General features: G+C 37.1%; 3 non-coding genes across 3 annotated transcripts; all 3 read left to right on the top strand.

Moving 5' to 3' along the window:
- Positions 1–4,517: 4,517 nt before the first annotated feature.
- On the top strand, positions 4,518–4,680 carry LOC126356810 (U1 spliceosomal RNA). Its single transcript, XR_007565834.1, has one exon. It is a non-coding gene; the product is annotated as a U1 spliceosomal RNA (small nuclear RNA).
- Positions 4,681–11,613: 6,933 nt separating this feature from the next.
- On the top strand, positions 11,614–11,776 carry LOC126356809 (U1 spliceosomal RNA). The gene has a single exon (XR_007565833.1). It is a non-coding gene; the product is annotated as a U1 spliceosomal RNA (small nuclear RNA).
- A 6,477-nt stretch (positions 11,777–18,253) lies between these two features.
- LOC126356821 (U1 spliceosomal RNA) lies at positions 18,254–18,416 on the top strand. The gene has a single exon (XR_007565844.1). It is a non-coding gene; the product is annotated as a U1 spliceosomal RNA (small nuclear RNA).
- Positions 18,417–20,499: the final 2,083 nt, after the last annotated feature.

The following is a 20,499-nucleotide window of genomic DNA, read 5'->3' as shown; positions in this document are numbered from 1 at the left end:
TTCGCCCTTAGCTGCTCTGTCTTATCGCCACTACACAAAACTATTAAGATATGTTTCATTTCATTTCCATTTCTCATTATTAAACCAGTGTTAGGAAATAAATTTGCCACATTACGCGTCCCGCAAGCACCCCAGTACCTAGCTTCAGAGATTAAAAACCTGTCATGCCATCATAATCTAAACACGAGGTCACTCTTATCTGGTATCCTAACTGTGCCAACTCACAAAACAAAAACTTTTGCAAACTCCTTCTCAGTTGCCGCTGTCCGCCTCTGGAACAAACTGCCCCTTACCTTGAGGAAAATTCAATCTCCTGTTGCTTTTAAGAAGAAGTTGAAGCATTTCCTACTATCATCCGCATAAAATTCTCCACAAAATTAATGTGCAAGGCCAATCCTCTCATCTGTCAAATAGCAAAGCTAGCGTCTCCTATCTTGCTCCTGAGATGCCTTCCTCTTCATCTATCTCTATTAGCCACGCAGTCCTCTTTTCCTTTATATTTTCCTCTCTATTCTTCTCCTCCCTTCACCATGAGTCTCCCTCATACTCCCTGCTGCCAGCACTCCTATCTAAAATCTATCTCTTCAATAATGTATTTTTCGAGGTGTAACTTTCTAATTGTTTATCTCACTTTTTGTATTAGATGTAATTTAACGTGCCTACTAAAACATATGACTGTAAAATAAGTAGAATTCCTTGTTAGATGTAAGAGAGGGCCTGATGGCCCTAATCTTACCAGTTTAAATAAATAAATAAAATAAAATAATTAATAGCCACCAATAGATCTCCATAGAACATGACATTAACGGCCATAGAGCTAAGACTCGTTGCAAAGTTGCCTTGTTTTGAGCCCTCCCATCCCTGCCTTCCACTCGCTCATCCTACCATTCCACATCATAATATCATCATGAGTCAGCCGGTTGCCCACTGCTCAGTGTGAGAGTGAACTACCTCACAAGGGTAGATCTAGAATACACGATTTACTCGACTTATTGTACATTTGCACTGAGCAACCTTCTTTCTACTATGAATACTTTTACAGTTTTGATGGTTAAGTAGCTCCTACACACCAAAAACTGTTTTCAGTCTCTAATCCTTTGTCAACCAATGTCCAGATCTAGTACACCACTGTGTCTTTCCTGCTGAGAAACTGTATACTGCTCATTCTTCATCAAACCTTCTGAACTTGCGAAACAAAAAGAAGATATATTCATGTACTCTCATGTTCTACCATTAATGTCTTCAAGTCTTAAAAGTTTACTCCAAGTTGCAATCCATTTGAGACCAAGAATTCTGAAGAAACTTCATCCAACACACGATTAACTTGCTGAACAAATTACTGTGGTGGGATAAATGTCTGTAATTGTCGATGCCATTAAGTATATCTGTATTAGGTACAAGGCATCAGGCCTGTTTTGTTATACATAGGGTAAATGGCGAATTAAGATGAGTAATTCTTCTCTGATTGCTGATGGCTTCTCTTTGGGCAAATTCCAACTAGTATAGACTTAAATATCTTTGTAAAATACTCTTGAGTTAAAAGGGTGTAAACGTTGTCCCAAATAATTCCTCATTTCTTTAGCCTTACACAAGTGAAGATGACAAGATAAAATCCTCCTGTCTCTTACAGAGAAATATGTATGTTGGTGTGTGTGGGCTGAACACTCCACACACACCTCATCATGTAGTTCCTAACTTAACTGTCAGTTTCACTTGTGTGGATGGTTTCACACGATTGAGTCATTAAATTGCAAAATTTGGAAGACTTGTCAGGAGTCTGCTTTTCTGGGAGAAGAATAGTGCAAATATAAACCTATGATTCTGTGACTACTTTCAGCAATGGAATCAAAGGCAAATTAAAAGTAACTAACAGACTTAAAATACCTGTGGACCAAAATACGATACAATTTTTAAAAGGGAATACGTGTGATGGTTAAACTCACCAAAAAAGAGAAAAAGATGTTCAGAATGATTCACCAAGGAGGCAAGGAAAATGGGAAAGAAACTGAAAGCACAGAATGAAGCAAAGAATCAATAAGTTCATGGAATATAATATTAACCAGGGAATTTTACTTCATAGATGACATCATAGGGTACACTAAAGCATTTACAAACTTTAACGCTGTTCTTATCATATCCCGTATTTACAAATTCGACTCTGTGATTAATATCTGTCTAATGCATGAATCTTCTAATAATTTTCAGAGGATATTCTACTTATGATGGTCTACAACACACATCACAATTTCTGTTGAAGACTGAAAAATTTTAAGTTATAAATTTTTCATCATGTAGAAATGGTACAGAAAGGGTTTAAGTAACTCAACTCATTATAGATCAGTTTCTAAAAAAAAAAAAAAGTGGTTCAAATGGCTCTGAGCACTATGGGACTTAACATCTATGGTCATCAGTCCCCTAGAACTTAGAACTACTTAAACCTAACTAACCTAAGGACATTCACACACATCCATGCCCAAGGCAGGATTCAAAACTGCAACCATAGCGGTCATGCGGTTCCAGACTGATGCGCCTAGAACCGCAAGTCCACACCAGCCGGCGATCAGTTTCTACATGGAGTGTAGTGACGACCTAGTGAATATTCTATTAATGTTTTATAACAATGAAATCCAATTTTAATAAACACAAAAACTGTATTTCTTCTCCGTTTGTCAAGAAAACCATGAAAATCAACATCTTAGCATGGTGATTATTACTTGTTATTTAAGATATTTGCAAACTGCTTATTTACACAAGTGGATGTCTTCCTCGCTTCCTGTATGCATATTACTTCATGCAACTACCTCTCACATTTTCTGAGGAATAAAGCTAGAATGTACCATAACTTTACTGTGACATAATTGCACCTACCCTCTTGAACGACTGCTGGTGATGGGCACCTCATTACATAAAACAAATTAAACACCACCTTGGAAGGTCTAGGTCATCTAAATCTCTGTGAAGAGAAGAAATCCATAAACACACATAAAATTATTAGTTTCTGGGTTAGCTAATTTAATCAGTAATATACCCAGTTTGTTTCACTTCCTGAAGAGGCAGTGGGAAGGAGGTGACATGTTAAAATATTGGAATTGACTTTGTCAGTGTAGGACGTTTTCGACTAGAATCAACGAACCACAGGATAATTCTTATTAATTAGTGCACAGTGAACACATGGTCATCATATTTATCCTACAGTCAACCTTGCTTGCTCTAAACTGAAATGCCCCTATTGTTTATTTATTGTTTTCTCTAGGAAAGGAAACTAAATTGTACCTTTTATAATCAATTTTAGTTTTACATTAATATAGTTGTGAACATGAAAATTAATATACTATGTAATTTCTATACTGTTAAGTTTTATATAAATGAAATTGTCTTTACTTTTCTTCACAGATTTGGAATATAGAAATAATCGTTTCATAAGAGGTAGTTGGCTGGTTTATCTCTTAAGGATGTTTATGTCTTAAAGTATCTTACTTTTTACATATGGAACCATACTACAGAACACTGAAACTCCTAACATCTCAGTTTTGTTGCATATATACACTTATTTTATTGCAATAGCGTATGGTAAGGTAAACCTTAATTGTATGCAAGATAATTTTTCTGTTCATCAACACATCGACAGTGCAAACACTCGCAGTAGGCTACAAACATACATACAGTAAATATGTAATAAGAACACGTCCAAAAAGACATTCTTTTCGCAAATAAATTCTAAATATTGACAAGGTCGACTTTCACGGGATGACTGTGAACAACAGAAAATTGACACATAACTCTTTTCCGCGTATTGCTGCAAATGTTAGTCAAAGTTTTCTACATATTAACATACCAAATGTGACAAGTTTTCGAGAAAATTTTCCGTTCTTATCCGAGCAGTGCATTGCCTTTCGCCATCGATCAGCGTGATTGGTTGACAGGAGCAGTTGTCTCAACAGAATTTTAAGAAATATCCGAAAGAATTACTCTTTGCACGCTACTACCATTAAAGTTTGTGCCAACTTGTGCCCTTTTAGTCGCAAAACTAAAAGGAAACGATGTGGAATACGACGCTGTGTCATACAGAAAGGACAGGTACAATCTATTTGTTATACACAGCAATAAAGAACGCCTCATTTACTTTCTAAGAAAGGACCACAATGTGTCTGGCTTGGCGAAGACAGAACTCTAACCTAACTGGGCCCACAATGCACGCTGGGAGCAGCTCATATCTCATGCGCGCGCATCCCTCGGTATGGGAGCCATCTGCTGTCGCTGAATGGAACTACGCGGCCCAATTAGACCAAACAGCTACGGCCTGTGTAAGCGCCGTTTCGTCAAATGCCGTCTTTAAGAGCTTTGATGACGCCACTGAAAATATGGGAGAGTTTAGTGGCAAAATATAAGCAGTTTACTAGCGTTTTGGGCTCGATGTATTGCACAACTGCCCACACATAACGTGTGCAGTGATATGCACTCGAGTGTTGTAATGCGCTCTGTATGACATAAAGGAGCGAGTTTCTGCGCGTAAAAGCATACTTACCTGGCACAGGGGATACCGTGATCATGAAGGCGGTTCCTCCAGGACGAGGCTCTTCCATTGCACTTCGGTTGGGCTGACCCCTGCGATTACCCCTAATGTGGGTAACTCGGGTGCATAATTTTTGGTAGTCGGGACTGCGTTCGCGCAGACCCGGTCTAATATCAAATAAACATAGTTAATGCATATTATAGAAGACCTACGATGGAAAGTAACAACATTTTTACAACCAAAATTGCTACCTGCCATATAGTGCGGAAGCTGAGTCGAAGATACACACAACAAAAAGAGTTTCACCCATAAAGATAGTTTTATTAACATAGTTGTATTATATCGAACAGTCTACAAAATGCTCTCCTCCTTGTCCAGATGTAAGAATCTCCCTTATCTTTCGCTCACTTGTAATGTCTTCATCATTCCAATGCTCTTCCTCTCATTTCTTCCATTACTCCCCCTATAACTCCTTGATGCAGACAATTTATAAGCAGTAAATGCCCCATCAAGATTTTTTCCTTCTTCTGGTAGCTTCCAATTATCATCTTTCTTCCCCTATTGTCTTCCTTACTTCTCCAGGCTTAAATATGTCACCCCACTTTACCTGAAAACTTTCTTCTCCTTAGTTACATTTCGAAACTTTCTAAATATACTCCTTTTCAGACAACTCATATTATATTTCCTTTCCCGTGTCCATGATTCGCTCCTGTACAACACTACATTTCAGACGTAAGATTTAGCTAATCTTTACTTCAGCTCCACTGGAATTCCATTTCATGTTAGTAAAAGCTTCACCTTTAGCAAGACTCTTTCCCGTACATATCCTACACTTTAATTTTTCTGTTCAGCTTCCATTACATGTCTTTAAACAACTCATGTACAGAGACAGTTTTCTCATTTTATTTTCTCTCTTTCCATCTAATGCCCCTTGCATCCTATATGTTCTTACCCATCAGTTCTACTGCACACTGACCTCGTATTTAGGAGGATGGTGTTGCTCTGTCAGGCCACTCTGATGTTTATATTCTGTGGTTGTACTAAATAACTCAGGCGAATGCTGAGATGGTTTTATAATCAAGGCCATGGCTGACTACTCTCCTATCCTCATGACCACCTGTTCTTGTCCTTCTAAAATATATTCTGAGTCTATTTCGAGCTATTGATGTGCACTGCACAACCTTGGCAATTCCTAGATCATTTGTTAGATGATCATTTGATAATTAATGTAAATCAATAAGCCAAACGGTGTCATCTCATCTGCTGCCTCTTCCCTTCCCGTAATATTGATATAAAATAACGATTTGAAGATACTTCACGACAGTATGCATGTAATAGTGTTCATGTAACAGTGAGACAAATTACATATAAAGCTTTTTTATAGTTCCACTAAACAATGTTGCTGCCATGTCAGTGCATTTATACAGCTCGCAGAAGTAATGTTAATCACTTCATAAATCATCTATATCATGTCACCTTCTTGTTGTGGTGGTCCTGTACATTTCACAACGCCTGACATACACATCATCAACATAACGATTATTCGATATGTGTTCTACAGTGAGCCTTCAGAATCGTCGGTGTGACTATTCTAACATCCTATTCTGTACAATAATGAAGCCTTTCAAGGGCAAACGTCAGTCTTGAAGAAACAACCTTTGAGTTTTCATGTAAGCAGCATGCAAAGAGTTCATTTGTCCACTTATTTACAGTGGTGGATAACCTTATCTAATTCAGCATTACATCGACCAAATACTACAGTTCTATGAAGACTTGACATACTGACAAGAAAAAAAAGCCCTGACAACTGAATCATAACCATCTCCCAGTTCATCAAAGGCTTATGACACACACACACACACACACACACACACACACACACACACAGAGTGACTCTTACTAATTATTACATAGTGTGTATCCTTCCAATGCTCTGTAAATCCAGCCACTTTTACTAATATTGTTCTGTAATGTGTATTCTTCCACTCTTTTGTAAATCAAGCTACATTTACTCTGTATACATTATTCAATCTTGGATGCAGAACAAGAAACTGCAAATTACTTGTTTCTCTTGAATTATTATCGTACCACAAACATTTTTTATTTGTCTGTAAATGTTAGTTTAAATAATTTAGGAGTAAAGAAGATAAACCATCATACAGTATGAGGATTGAATCGTCGTCAGGTGAAAAAAAAGAAGGAAACTTTGATAGATTTAGGGCAAATTCTTTAATGAGCTGGGGTAATCTCTCTCACACACTCCTGGGCAGCTATATTGTGCTGGCTGAACACACAATGTGGAAATTTAGATAATTATGTATCATCACACTTAACATGCCTTTTACTTATTTGGTCTCAAGTGGTGTAGGACGTGAACCAAACAAATTATCTGAGTAATAAAGTGTCATAATTCTGCAGCGCATATTAATTACATAATCATTTTTTTATAATATTGGCCTTGATGTTTACAGCATGGTTCCATCAAATTGAGAAGTGTCGTCCTAAAATGGCAATCATCATAATGCTGCATGGTTCGTAAGAAACATCATTTTTCGCCCTTAGCTGCTCTGTCTTATCGCCACTACACAAAACTATTAAGATATGTTTCATTTCATTTCCATTTCTCATTATTAAGCCAGTGTTAGGAAATAAATTTGCCACATTACGCGTCCCGCAAGCACCCCAGTACCTAGCTTCAGAGATTAAAAACCTGTCAGGCCATCATAATCTAAACACGAGGTCACTCTTATCTGGTATCCTAACTGTGCCAACTCACAAAACAAAAACTTTTGCAAACTCCTTCTCAGTTGCCGCTGTCCGCCTCTGGAACAAACTGCCCCTTACCTTGAGGAAAATTCAATCTCCTGTTGCTTTTAGGAAGAAGTTGAAGCATTTCCTACTATCATCCGCATAAAATTCTCCACAAAATTAATGTGCAAGGCCAATCCTCTCATCTGTCAAATAGCAAAGCTAGCGTCTCCTATCTTGCTCCTGAGATGCCTTCCTCTTCATCTATCTCTATTAGCCACGCAGTCCTCTTTTCCTTTATATTTTCCTCTCTGTTCTTCTCCTCCCTTCACCATGAGTCTCCCTCATACTCCCTGCTGCCAGCACTCCTATCTAAAATCTATCTCTTCAATAGTGTATTTTTCGAGGTGTAACTTTCTAATTGTTTATCTCACTTTTTGTATTAGATGTAATTTAACATGCCTACTAAAACATATGACTGTAAAATAAGTAGAATGCCTGGTTAGATGTAAGAGAGGGCCTGATGGCCCTAATCTTACCAGTTTAAATAAATAAATAAAATAAAATAATTAATAGCCACCAATAGATCTCCATAGAACATGACATTAACGGCCATAGAGCTAAGACTCGTTGCAAAGTTGCCTTGTTTTGAGCCCTCCCATCCCTGCCTTCCACTCGCTCATCCTACCATTCCACATCATAATATCATCATGAGTCAGCCGGTTGCCCACTGCTCAGTGTGAGAGTGAACTACCTCACAAGGGTAGATCTAGAATACACGATTTAATCGACTTATTGTACATTTGCACTGAGCAACCTTCTTTCTACTATGAATACTTTTACAGTTTTGATGGTTAAGTAGCTCCTACACACCAAAAACTGTTTTCAGTCTCTAATCCTTTGTCAACCAATGTCCAGATCTAGTACACCACTGTGTCTTTCCTGCTGAGAAACTGTATACTGCTCATTCTTCATCAAACCTTCTGAACTTGCGAAACAAAAAGAAGATATATTCATGTATTCTCATGTTCTACCATTAATGTCTTCAAGTCTTAAAAGTTTACTCCAAGTTGCAATCCATTTGAGACCAAGAATTCTGAAGAAACTTCATCCAACACACGATTAACTTGCTGAACAAATTACTGTGGTGGGATAAATGTCTGTAATTGTCGATGCCATTAAGTATATCTGTATTAGGTACAAGGCATCAGGCCTGTTTTGTTATACATAGGGTAAATGGCGAATTAAGATGAGTAATTCTTCTCTGATTGCTGATGGCTTCTCTTTGGGCAAATTCCAACTAGTATAGACTTAAATATCTTTGTAAAATACTCTTGAGTTAAAAGGGTGTACACGGTTACGTGGGCTCCAAACAAGCAATTTTCAAAATTTGTCCCAAATAATTCCTCATTTCTTTAGCCTTACACAAGTGAAGATGACAAGATAAAATCCTCCTGTCTCTTACAGAGAAATATGTATGTTGGTGTGTGTGGGCTGAACACTCCACACAGACCTCATCATGTAGTTCCTAACTTAACTGTCAGTTTCACTTGTGTGGATGGTTTCACACGATTGAGTCATTAAATTGCAAAATTTGGAAGACTTGTCAGGAGTCTGCTTTTCTGGGAGAAGAATAGTGCAAATATAAACCTATGATTCTGTGACTACTTTCAGCAATGGAATCAAAGGCAAATTAAAAGTAACTAACAGACTTAAAATACCTGTGGACCAAAATACGATACAATTTTTTAAAAGGGAATACGTGTGATGGTTAAACTCACCAAAAAAGAGAAAAAGATGTTCAGAATGATTCACCAAGGAGGCAAGGAAAATGGGAAAGAAACTGAAAGCACAGAATGAAGCAAAGAATCAATAAGTTCATGGAATATAATATTAACCAGGGAATTTTACTTCATAGATGACATCATAGGGTACACTAAAGCATTTACAAACTTTAATGCTGTTCTTATCATATCCCGTATTTACAAATTCGACTCTGTGATTAATTTCTGTCTAATGCATGAATCTTCTAATAATTTTCAGAGGATATTCTACTTATGATGGTCTACAACACACATCACAATTTCTGTTGAAGACTGAAAAATTTTAAGTTATAAATTTTTCATCATGTAGAAATGGTACAGAAAGGGTTTAAGTAACTCAACTCATTATAGATCAGTTTCTAAAAAAAAAAAAGTGGTTCAAATGGCTCTGAGCACTATGGGACTTAACATCTATGGTCATCAGTCCCCTAGAACTTAGAACTACTTAAACCTAACTAACCTAAGGACATTCACACACATCCATGCCCAAGGCAGAATTCGAAACTGCAACCATAGCGGTCATGCGGTTCCAGACTGATGCGCCTAGAACCGCAAGTCCACACCAGCCGGCGATCAGTTTCTACATGGAGTGAGGTGACGACCTAGTGAATATTCTATTAATGTTTTATAACAATGAAATCCAATTTTAATAAACACAAAAACTGTATTTCTTCTCCGTTTGTCAAGAAACCATGAAAATCAACATCTTAGCATGGTGATTATTACTTGTTATTTAAGATATTTGCAAACTGCTTATTTACACAAGTGGATGTCTTCCTCGCTTCCTGTATGCATATTACTTCATGCAACTACCTCTCACATTTTCTGAGGAATAAAGCTAGAATGTACCATAACTTTACTGTGACATAATTGCACCTACCCTCTTGAACGACTGCTGGTGATGGGCACCTCATTACATAAAACAAATTAAACACCACCTTGGAAGGTCTAGGTCATCTAAATCTCTGTGAAGAGAAGAAATCCATAAACACACATAAAATTATTAGTTTCTGGGTTAGCTAATTTAATCAGTAATATACCCAGGTTGTTTCACTTCCTGAAGAGGCAGTGGGAAGGAGGTGACATGTTAAAATATTGGAATTGACTTTGTCAGTGTAGGACGTTTTCGACTAGAATCAACGAACCACAGGATAATTCTTATTAATTAGTGCACAGTGAACACATGGTCATCATATTTATCCTACAGTCAACCTTGCTTGCTCTAAACTGAAATGCCCCTATTGTTTATTTATTGTTTTCTCTAGGAAAGGAAACTAAATTGTACCTTTTATAATCAATTTTAGTTTTACATTAATATAGTTGTGAACATGAAAATTAATATACTATGTAATTTCTATACTGTTAAGTTTTATATAAATGAAATTGTCTTTACTTTTCTTCACAGATTTGGAATATAGAAATAATCGTTTCATAAGAGGTAGTTGGCTGGTTTATCTCTTAAGGATGTTTATGTCTTAAAGTATCTTACTTTTTACATATGGAACCATACTACAGAACACTGAAACTCCTAACATCTCAGTTTTGTTGCATATATACACTTATTTTATTGCAATAGCGTATGGTAAGGTAAACCTTAATTGTATGCAAGATAATTTTTCTGTTCATCAACACATCGACAGTGCAAACACTCGCAGTAGGCTACAAACATACATACAGTAAATATGTAATAAGAACACGTCCAAAAAGACATTCTTTTCGCAAATAAATTCTAAATATTGACAAGGTCGACTTTCACGGGATGACTGTGAACAACAGAAAATTGACACATAACTCTTTTCCGCGTATTGCTGCAAATGTTAGTCAAAGTTTTCTACATATTAACATACCAAATGTGACAAGTTTTCGAGAAAATTTTCCGTTCTTATCCGAGCAGTGCATTGCCTTTCGCCATCGATCAGCGTGATTGGTTGACAGGAGCAGTTGTCTCCACAGAATTTTAAGAAATATCCGAAAGAATTACTCTTTGCACGCTACTACCATTAAAGTTTGTGCCAACTTGTGCCCTTTTAGTCGCAAAACTAAAAGGAAACGATGTGGAATACGACGCTGTGTCATACAGAAAGGACAGGTACAATCTATTTGTTATACACAGCAATAAAGAACGCCTCATTTACTTTCTAAGAAAGGACCACAATGTGTCTGGCTTGGCGAAGACAGAACTCTAACCTAACTGGGCCCACAATGCACTCTGGGAGCAGCTCATATCTGATGCGCGCGCATCCCTCGGTATGGGAGCCATCTGCTGTCGCTGAATGGAACTACGCGGCCCAATTAGACCAAACAGCTACGGCCTGTGTAAGCGCCGTTTCGTCAAATGCCGTCTTTAAGAGCTTTGATGACGCCACTGAAAATATGGGAGAGTTTAGTGGCAAAATATAAGCAGTTTACTAGCGTTTTGGGCTCGATGTATTGCACAACTGCCCACACATAACGTGTGCAGTGATATGCACTCGAGTGTTGTAATGCGCTCTGTATGACATAAAGGAGCGAGTTTCTGCGCGCAAAAGCATACTTACCTGGCACAGGGGATACCGTGATCATGAAGGCGGTTCCTCCAGGACGAGGCTCTTCCATTGCACTTCGGTTGGGCTGACCCCTGCGATTACCCCTAATGTGGGTAACTCGGGTGCATAATTTTTGGTAGTCGGGACTGCGTTCGCGCAGACCCGGTCTAATATCAAATAAACATAGTTAATGCATATTATAGAAGACCTACGATGGAAAGTAACAACATTTTTACAACCAAAATTGCTACCTGCCATATAGTGCGGAAGCTGAGTCGAAGATACACACAACAAAAAGAGTTTCACCCATAAAGATAGTTTTATTAACATAGTTGTATTATATCGAACAGTCTACAAAATGCTCTCCTTCTTGTCCAGATGTAAGAATCTCCCTTATCTTTCGCTCACTTGTAATGTCTTCATCATTCCAATGCTCTTCCTCTCATTTCTTCCATTACTCCCCCTATAACTCCTTGATGCAGACAATTTATAAGCAGTAAATGCCCCATCAAGATTTTTTCCTTCTTCTGGTAGCTTCCAATTATCATCTTTCTTCCCCTATTGTCTTCCTTACTTCTCCAGGCTTAAATATGTCACCCCACTTTACCTGAAAACTTTCTTCTCCTTAGTTACATTTCGAAACTTTCTAAATATACTCCTTTTCAGACAACTCAAATTATATTTCCTTTCCCGTGTCCATGATTCGCTCCTGTACAACACTACATTTCAGACGTAAGATTTAGCTAATCTTTACTTCAGCTCCACTGGAATTCCATTTCATGTTAGTAAAAGCTTCACCTTTAGCAAGACTCTTTCCCGTACATATCCTACACTTTAATTTTTCTGTTCAGCTTCCATTACATGTCTTTAAACAACTCATGTACAGAGACAGTTTTCTCATTTTATTTTCTCTCTTTCCATCTAATGCCCCTTGCATCCTATATGTTCTTACCCATCAGTTCTACTGCACACTGACCTCGTGTTTAGGAGGATGGTGTTGCTCTGTCAGGCCACTCTGATGTTTATATTCTGTGGTTGTACTAAATAACTCAGGCGAATGCTGAGATGGTTTTATAATCAAGGCCATGGCTGACTACTCTCCTATCCTCATGACCACCTGTTCTTGTCCTTCTAAATTATATTCTGAGTCTATTTCGAGCTATTGATGTGCACTGCACAACCTTGGCAATTCCTAGATCATTTGTTAGATGATCATTTGATAATTAATGTAAATCAATAAGCCAAACGGTGTCATCTCATCTGCTGCCTCTTCCCTTCCCGTAATATTGATATAAAATAACGATTTGAAGATACTTCACGACAGTATGCATGTAATAGTGTTCATGTAACAGTGAGACAAATTACATATAAAGCTTTTTTATAGTTCCACTAAACAATGTTGCTGCCATGTCAGTGCATTTATACAGCTCGCAGAAGTAATGTTAATCACTTCATAAATCATCTATATCATGTCACCTTCTTGTTGTGGTGGTCCTGTACATTTCACAACGCCTGACATACACATCATCAACATAACGATTATTCGATATGTGTTCTACAGTGAGCCTTCAGAATCGTCGGTGTGACTATTCTAACATCCTATTCTGTACAATAATGAAGCCTTTCAAGGGCAAACGTCAGTCTTGAAGAAACAACCTTTGAGTTTTCATGTAAGCAGCATGCAAAGAGTTCATTTGTCCACTTATTTACAGTGGTGGATAACCTTATCTAATTCAGCATTGCATCGACCAAATACTACAGTTCTATGAAGACTTGACATACTGACAAGAAAAAAAAGCCCTGACAACTGAATCATAACCATCTCCCAGTTCATCAAAGGCTTATGACACACACACACACACACACACACACACACACACACACACACACACACAGAGTGACTCTTACTAATTATTACATAGTGTGTATCCTTCCAATGCTCTGTAAATCCAGCCACTTTTACTAATATTGTTCTGTAATGTGTATTCTTCCACTCTTTTGTAAATCAAGCTACATTTACTCTGTATACATTATTCAATCTTGGATGCAGAACAAGAAACTGCAAATTACTTGTTTCTCTTGAATTATTATGGTACCACAAACATTTTTTATTTGTCTGTAAATGTTAGTTTAAATAATTTAGGAGTAAAGAAGATAAACCATCATACAGTATGAGGATTGAATCGTCGTCAGGTGAAAAAAAAGAAGGAAACTTTGATAGATTTAGGGCAAATTCTTTAATGAGCTGGGGTAATCTCTCTCACACACTCCTGGGCAGCTATATTGTGCTGGCTGAACACACAATGTGGAAATTTAGATAATTATGTATCATCACACTTAACATGCCTTTTACTTATTTGGTCTCAAGTGGTGTAGGACGTGAACCAAACAAATTATCTGAGTAATAAAGTGTCATAATTCTGCAGCGCATATTAATTACATAATCATTTTTTTATAATATTGGCCTTGATGTTTACAGCATGGTTCCATCAAATTGAGAAGTGTCGTCCTAAAATGGCAATCATCATAATGCTGCATGGTTCGTAAGAAACATCATTTTTCGCCCTTAGCTGCTCTGTCTTATCGCCACTACACAAAACTATTAAGATATGTTTCATTTCATTTCCATTTCTCATTATTAAACCAGTGTTAGGAAATAAATTTGCCACATTACGCGTCCCGCAAGCACCCCAGTACCTAGCTTCAGAGATTAAAAACCTGTCATGCCATCATAATCTAAACACGAGGTCACTCTTATCTGGTATCCTAACTGTGCCCACTCACAAAACAAAAACTTTTGCAAACTCCTTCTCAGTTGCCGCTGTCCGCCTCTGGAACAAACTGCCTCTTACCTTGAGGAAAATTCAATCTCCTGTTGCTTTTAAGAAGAAGTTGAAGCATTTCCTACTATCATCCGCATAAAATTCTCCACAAAATTAATGTGCAAGGCCAATCCTCTCATCTGTCAAATAGCAAAGCTAGCGTCTCCTATCTTGCTCCTGAGATGCCTTCCTCTTCATCTATCTCTATTAGCCCCGCAGTCCTCTTTTCCTTTATATTTTCCTCTCTATTCTTCTCCTCCCTTCACCATGAGTCTCCCTCATACTCCCTGCTGCCAGGACTCCTATCTAAAATCTATCTCTTCAATAATGTATTTTTCGAGGTGTAACTTTCTAATTGTTTATCTCACTTTTTGTATTAGACGTAGTTTAACATGCCTACTAAAACATATGACTGTAAAATAAGTAGAATGCCTGGTTAGATGTAAGAGAGGGCCTGATGGCCCTAATCTTACCAGTTTAAATAAATAAATAAAATAAATTAATTAATAGCCACCAATAGATCTCCATAGAACATGACATTAACGGCCATAGAGCTAAGACTCGTTGCAAAGTTGCCTTGTTTTGAGCCCTCCCATCCCTGCCTTCCACTCGCTCATCCTACCATTCCACATCATAATATCATCATGAGTCAGCCGGTTGCCGAACTACCTCACAAGGGTAGATCTAGAATACACGATTTAATCGACTTATTGTACATTTGCACTGAGCAACCTTCTTTCTACTATGAATACTTTTACAGTTTTGATGGTTAAGTAGCTCCTACACACCAAAAACTGTTTTCAGTCTCTAATCCTTTGTCAACCAATGTCCAGATCTAGTACACCACTGTGTCTTTCCTGATGAGAAACTGTATACTGCTCATTCTTCATCAAACCTTCTGAACTTGCGAAGCAAAAAGAAGATCTACTCATGTATTCTCATGTTCTACCATTAATGTCTTCAAGTCTTAAAAGTTTACTCCAAGTTGCAATCCATTTGAGACCAAGAATTCTAAAGAAACTTCGTCCAACACACGATTAACTTGCTGAACAAATTACTGTGATGGGATAAATGTCTGTAATTGTCGATGCCATTAAGTATATCTATATTAGGTACAAGGCATCAGGCCTGTTTTGTTATACATAGGGTAAATGGCGAATTAAGATGAATAATTCTTCTCTGATTGCTGATGGCTTCTCTTTGGGCAATTCCAACTAGTATAGACTTAAATATCTTTGTAAAATACTCTTGAGTTAAAAGGGTGTACACGGTTACGTGGGCTCCAAACAAGCAATTTTCAAAATTAACTGTCAGTTTCACTTGTGTGGATGGTTTCACACGATTGAGTCATTAAATTGCAAAATTTGGAAGACTTGTCAGGAGTCTGCTTTTCTGGGAGAAGAATAGTGCAAATATAAACCTATGATTCTGTGACTACTTTCAGCAATGGAATCAATGGCAAATTAAAAGTAACTAACAGACTTAAAATACCTGTAGACCAAAACACAATACATTTTTTGAAGAATTAATACATGTGAAGATTAAACTCATCAAAAAAGAGAAAAAGCTGGGCAGAATGATTCACCAAAGATGCAAGGAAAATGGGAAAGAAACTGAAAGCACAGAATGAAGCAAAGTATCAATAAGATCATGGAATATAGTATTCACCAGGGAATTTCAGTTCGTAGAAGACATCATAGGTTAGACTAAAGCATTTTACAAACTTTAACGCTGTTTTTATCATATCGCCTTTTTATAAATTGGACTCAGTGATAAATTTCTGTCTAATGCATTAATCTTCTAATAATTTTCAGAGGATATTCTACTTATGATGGTCCACATCACACACAACAATTTCTGTTGAAGATTGAAAAATTTTAAGTTATAAATTATTTATCATGTAAAAACGGTACAGAAAGGGTTTAAGTAACTCGACTCAATATAGATCAGTTTCTACATGGAATGTGGTGACGACTTAGTGAATATTCTATCTATGTTTTGTAGCAATAAAACTCAATTTGATTAAACACAACACGTTTTTCTTATTGCGTTATCAAGAAAACAATGAAAACCAACATTTTAGCAAGTTGATAATTGATTGTTATTTAAGATATTTGCAAACTAGTTATTTAGACAAGTGGATATCTACCTGGCTTTCTGTATGCATATTAACTCATGGAATTACCTCTCATATTTTCTGAGGAATAATGCTGGAATGTACCCTAACTACATCGTGTGGTGATTGCACCTACCCTCTTAAAAAAAGTCGTGGCGGGAACTTGGTTACAAAAACAAATTAATCATCAGCTTCGAATGTCTAGGCTCATCTAAATCTCTGTGAGGATAAGAATCCATGTAAACAGATAAAATTATTAGTTTCTGGGCTAGCTAATTTAATCAGTAACATACCCAGGATGTTGCACTCCCTGAAGAGGCACTGGGAAGGAGGTGACATTTTAAAATATTGGAAGTAACTTGTTCAGTGTTGGACTTTTTCGACTAGAATCAACGAATCACAGGATAGTTCTTATTAATTAGTGCATAGTGAACACATGGTCATCATATTTATCCTACAGTCAACCTTGCTTGCTCTAAACAGAAATGCCCCTATTGTTTATTTATTGTTTGATCTAGGAAAGGAAACTATATTGTATCTTTTATAATCAATAATAGTTTTACCTTAATATACTTGTGAACATGAAAATGAATATCCTACGTAATTTGTATACTGCTGTGTTTTATATAAATGCAATTGTTTTTATTTCTCTTAACACACTTGAAATAAAGAAATAATCGATTCAGAAGGGTTAATAAGCTGGTTTATTTCTTAAAGATGTTTATGTTTTGAAGTACCATACTTTTTACATATGGAACATCAGAACAGGAAACTCCTAACACTTGATGCATATATATACACATATTTCATTGCAATAGCATATGGTAAGATAAACCTTAATTATATCGAAGATAATTATTCTGTTCATCAACATATGTAATAAGAACACGCCCAAATGATCTTCTTTTCGCAAATAAATTCTAAATATTGACAAGTTGGGCTTTCACAGGATGATTGTGAATAACAGTAAATTGACACTTAAATGTTTATCGTATTGCTGCAGTAATTAGTGGAAGTTTTCTACATATAAACATACGAGATGTTACATAAGTATTTGTAGAAAGTTTTACCTTGTTCTTGTCCGTGCAGTATATTGACTTTCGACATCGATGAGCTTGATTGGTTGACTGGGACAGTTATCAAATAAAATATCCAAAGAATTTTCCCTCACAGGCTATTTCTAATATAGTTTCTACCACGTTGTACTCTTGTACTCGCAAAACTAAAAGGAATCTATGTGGAATAAAGCGCCATGTTATAAAGAAGGACCAGGTACAATCTATTTGCTGTAAAGAGCCATAAAGATCGTCTCATTTATTTTCTAAGAAAGTACCAAAACGTATCTGGCTTGCTGAAAACCTAACCTACCTGTACCCACAATGCACGCTGGGAGCAGCTGATATCTCATGCTCGGGCATCCCTCGATATGGGAGCCATCTGCTATTGCTGAAGGGAACTACACGGCCCAATTAGACCACACAGCTACGGACCCTGTGAGCGCCGTTTCGTCAAATGCGGTCTTTAAGTGTTTTGATGACACCACTGACAATATGGGAGAGTTTAGCCGGAAAAAATAAGCATTTTACTAGCGTTCCCGGCCCAATGTATTGTACACCTGGCCACACGTAACGTGTACAATGATATGCACTCGTTTGTTGTGATGCACTCTTTACGACATAAAGGAGCGAGTTTCTGGGCGACAAAGCATACTTACCTGGCACAGGGGATACCGTGATCATGAAGGCGGTTCCTCCAGGACGAGGCTCTTCCATTGCACTTCGGTTGGGCTGACCCCTGCGATTACCCCTAATGTGGGTAACTCGGGTGCATAATTTTTGGTAGTTGGGACTGCGTTCGCGCAGACCCGGTCTAATAATAAATAAATATAGTTAAATCCAAATTATGAAAGATCCAGAATGGAATGTAACAACAGTTTGAGAAGTAAAGTTGCTACTCGCGTTGTATTGCGGATGCTGAGTCGCAGTTAGACACAACAAATAGATTATCACATGTTAAGATAGTTTTATGAACATACTTGTTTTATTGGGAATAGTCTACCAAATGCTCTCCTTTTCGTCCAGACCCGAGAATCTCCCTTATCTGTCGCTAACTTGCAATGTCTTCATCATTCCAATGTTCTTCCTCTCATTTATTCCCGCTATAGCTCCATGATGCAGACAATTCCTATGCCATAAATGCCCCATCAATATTTTTTCCTTGTTTTGATAGCTTCCAATTATCATCTTTCTTCCCCTATTGTCTTCCTTACTTCTCCAGGTTTAAATCTGTCACCCCACTTTACCTGAAAACTTTCTTCTCCACAGTTACATTCGAAACATTCTGAACATCTTCCTTCTTCAGACAACACATATTATATTTCTTTTTACCTGTATATGATTCGCTTGGGTACAGTACTACACTTATGACGTAAGATTTAGGTAATCTTTACCTCAGCTCCACTGGAATTCCGTTTAATGTTAGTAACAACTTCACCTTTTGCGAAGCTCTCGTTCCCATATATTCCCTTCATTTTAAATTTTCTTTCCAGCTTCCATTACATGTCATTAAACTTCCCAGGTACACAAATGATTTTTCTCATTTTACTTTATTTCTTTCCATCATAAGCCCCTTGCATCCTACATGTCCTTACCTATCAGTTCTACTGCACACTGATATCATATTTGGGAGGATGGTGTTACTCTGTTGTACCATCCTGATGTTGGTATTCTGAGATAGTACTAAATAACTCAGGCGAATACAGAGATGGTTTTCTAATCAAGGCCACAGCTGGCTACTCTCTGATCCTTATGACCACCTGTTCCTGTCCTTCTAAATCATGTTATATATTCTATGCAAATTTAGAGGTATTGACGTGCAGTGCACTACCTTGACAATTCCTATATCATTGTTAGACGATCACTGGATAATTAAGGTAAACAAATAAACCAAACTGTGCCATCTCATCTGCTTCCTCTTCCTTTCCCATAATATTGTTATAAAATAACTATATCACTCAACAATTTGAAGATACTTTACGACAGTATGCATATAATATTGTTCATATAACAGTGAGAGAAATTTCATATAAAGTTTTTTTTTATAGTTCCACTAAACAATATTGCTGTCATGTCAGTGCATTTATACAGCTCGCAGAAGTAATTTTAAACAGTTACTAAATCACCCATATCAAGTCACATTCTTGTTGTGGTGGTCCTAACCATTTCACAGCACCTGACATACGCATCCACGTAATGATTTACTGATATGTGCTCTACAGTGAGAATTCCGAATCGTCGGAGTGACTATTCTAGCATCCTATTCTGTACAATAATGAAGCATTACAAGGGCAAACATCAGTCTTGAGGAAACAACTTTGGGGTTTTAATGTAAGCAGCATGCAAAGAGTTTACTTGTCCACTTACTTACTGTGGTGGATTACCTTTTATAACTCGTCCTTACATCGACCAAATAAAACAATTATATGAAGACTCGACATACTGTCAAGAGAAGAAAGCCCTGACAACTGAATCGTAGCCATCTTCCGTCAGTTCATCAAAGGCTTATGACACATACACACACACACACACACACACACACACACACACACACAGAGTGACTCTTACTAATTATTACGTAGTATATATCCTTCCACTCCTCTGTAAATCCAGCCACTTTTACTACTTATTATTCTGTAATGTGTATTCTTTTACTCCATTGCATATGATTCGCTTGGGTATAGCACTACACTTCAGATATAAGATTTAACTAATCTTTGCCTTATACTGCAATGTGTATTCTTCCACTCTTTGGTAAATTAAGCCACATTTACTCTGTATACATTATTGAATCTTGGATGCAGAACAAAAACCTGCAAATGACTTGTTCCTCTTGAATTATTATGGTACCACAAACACTTTTTTATTTGTTTGTAAATGCTAGTTTAAATAATTTA

The sequence above is a fragment of the Schistocerca gregaria genome, chromosome 3 (genome assembly GCF_023897955.1).
Source record: "Schistocerca gregaria isolate iqSchGreg1 chromosome 3, iqSchGreg1.2, whole genome shotgun sequence".
NCBI lineage: Eukaryota > Metazoa > Arthropoda > Insecta > Orthoptera > Acrididae > Schistocerca > Schistocerca gregaria.
Note: the sequence above shows the minus strand (reverse complement) of the source record. Positions and strands in the feature narration are given on the sequence as shown.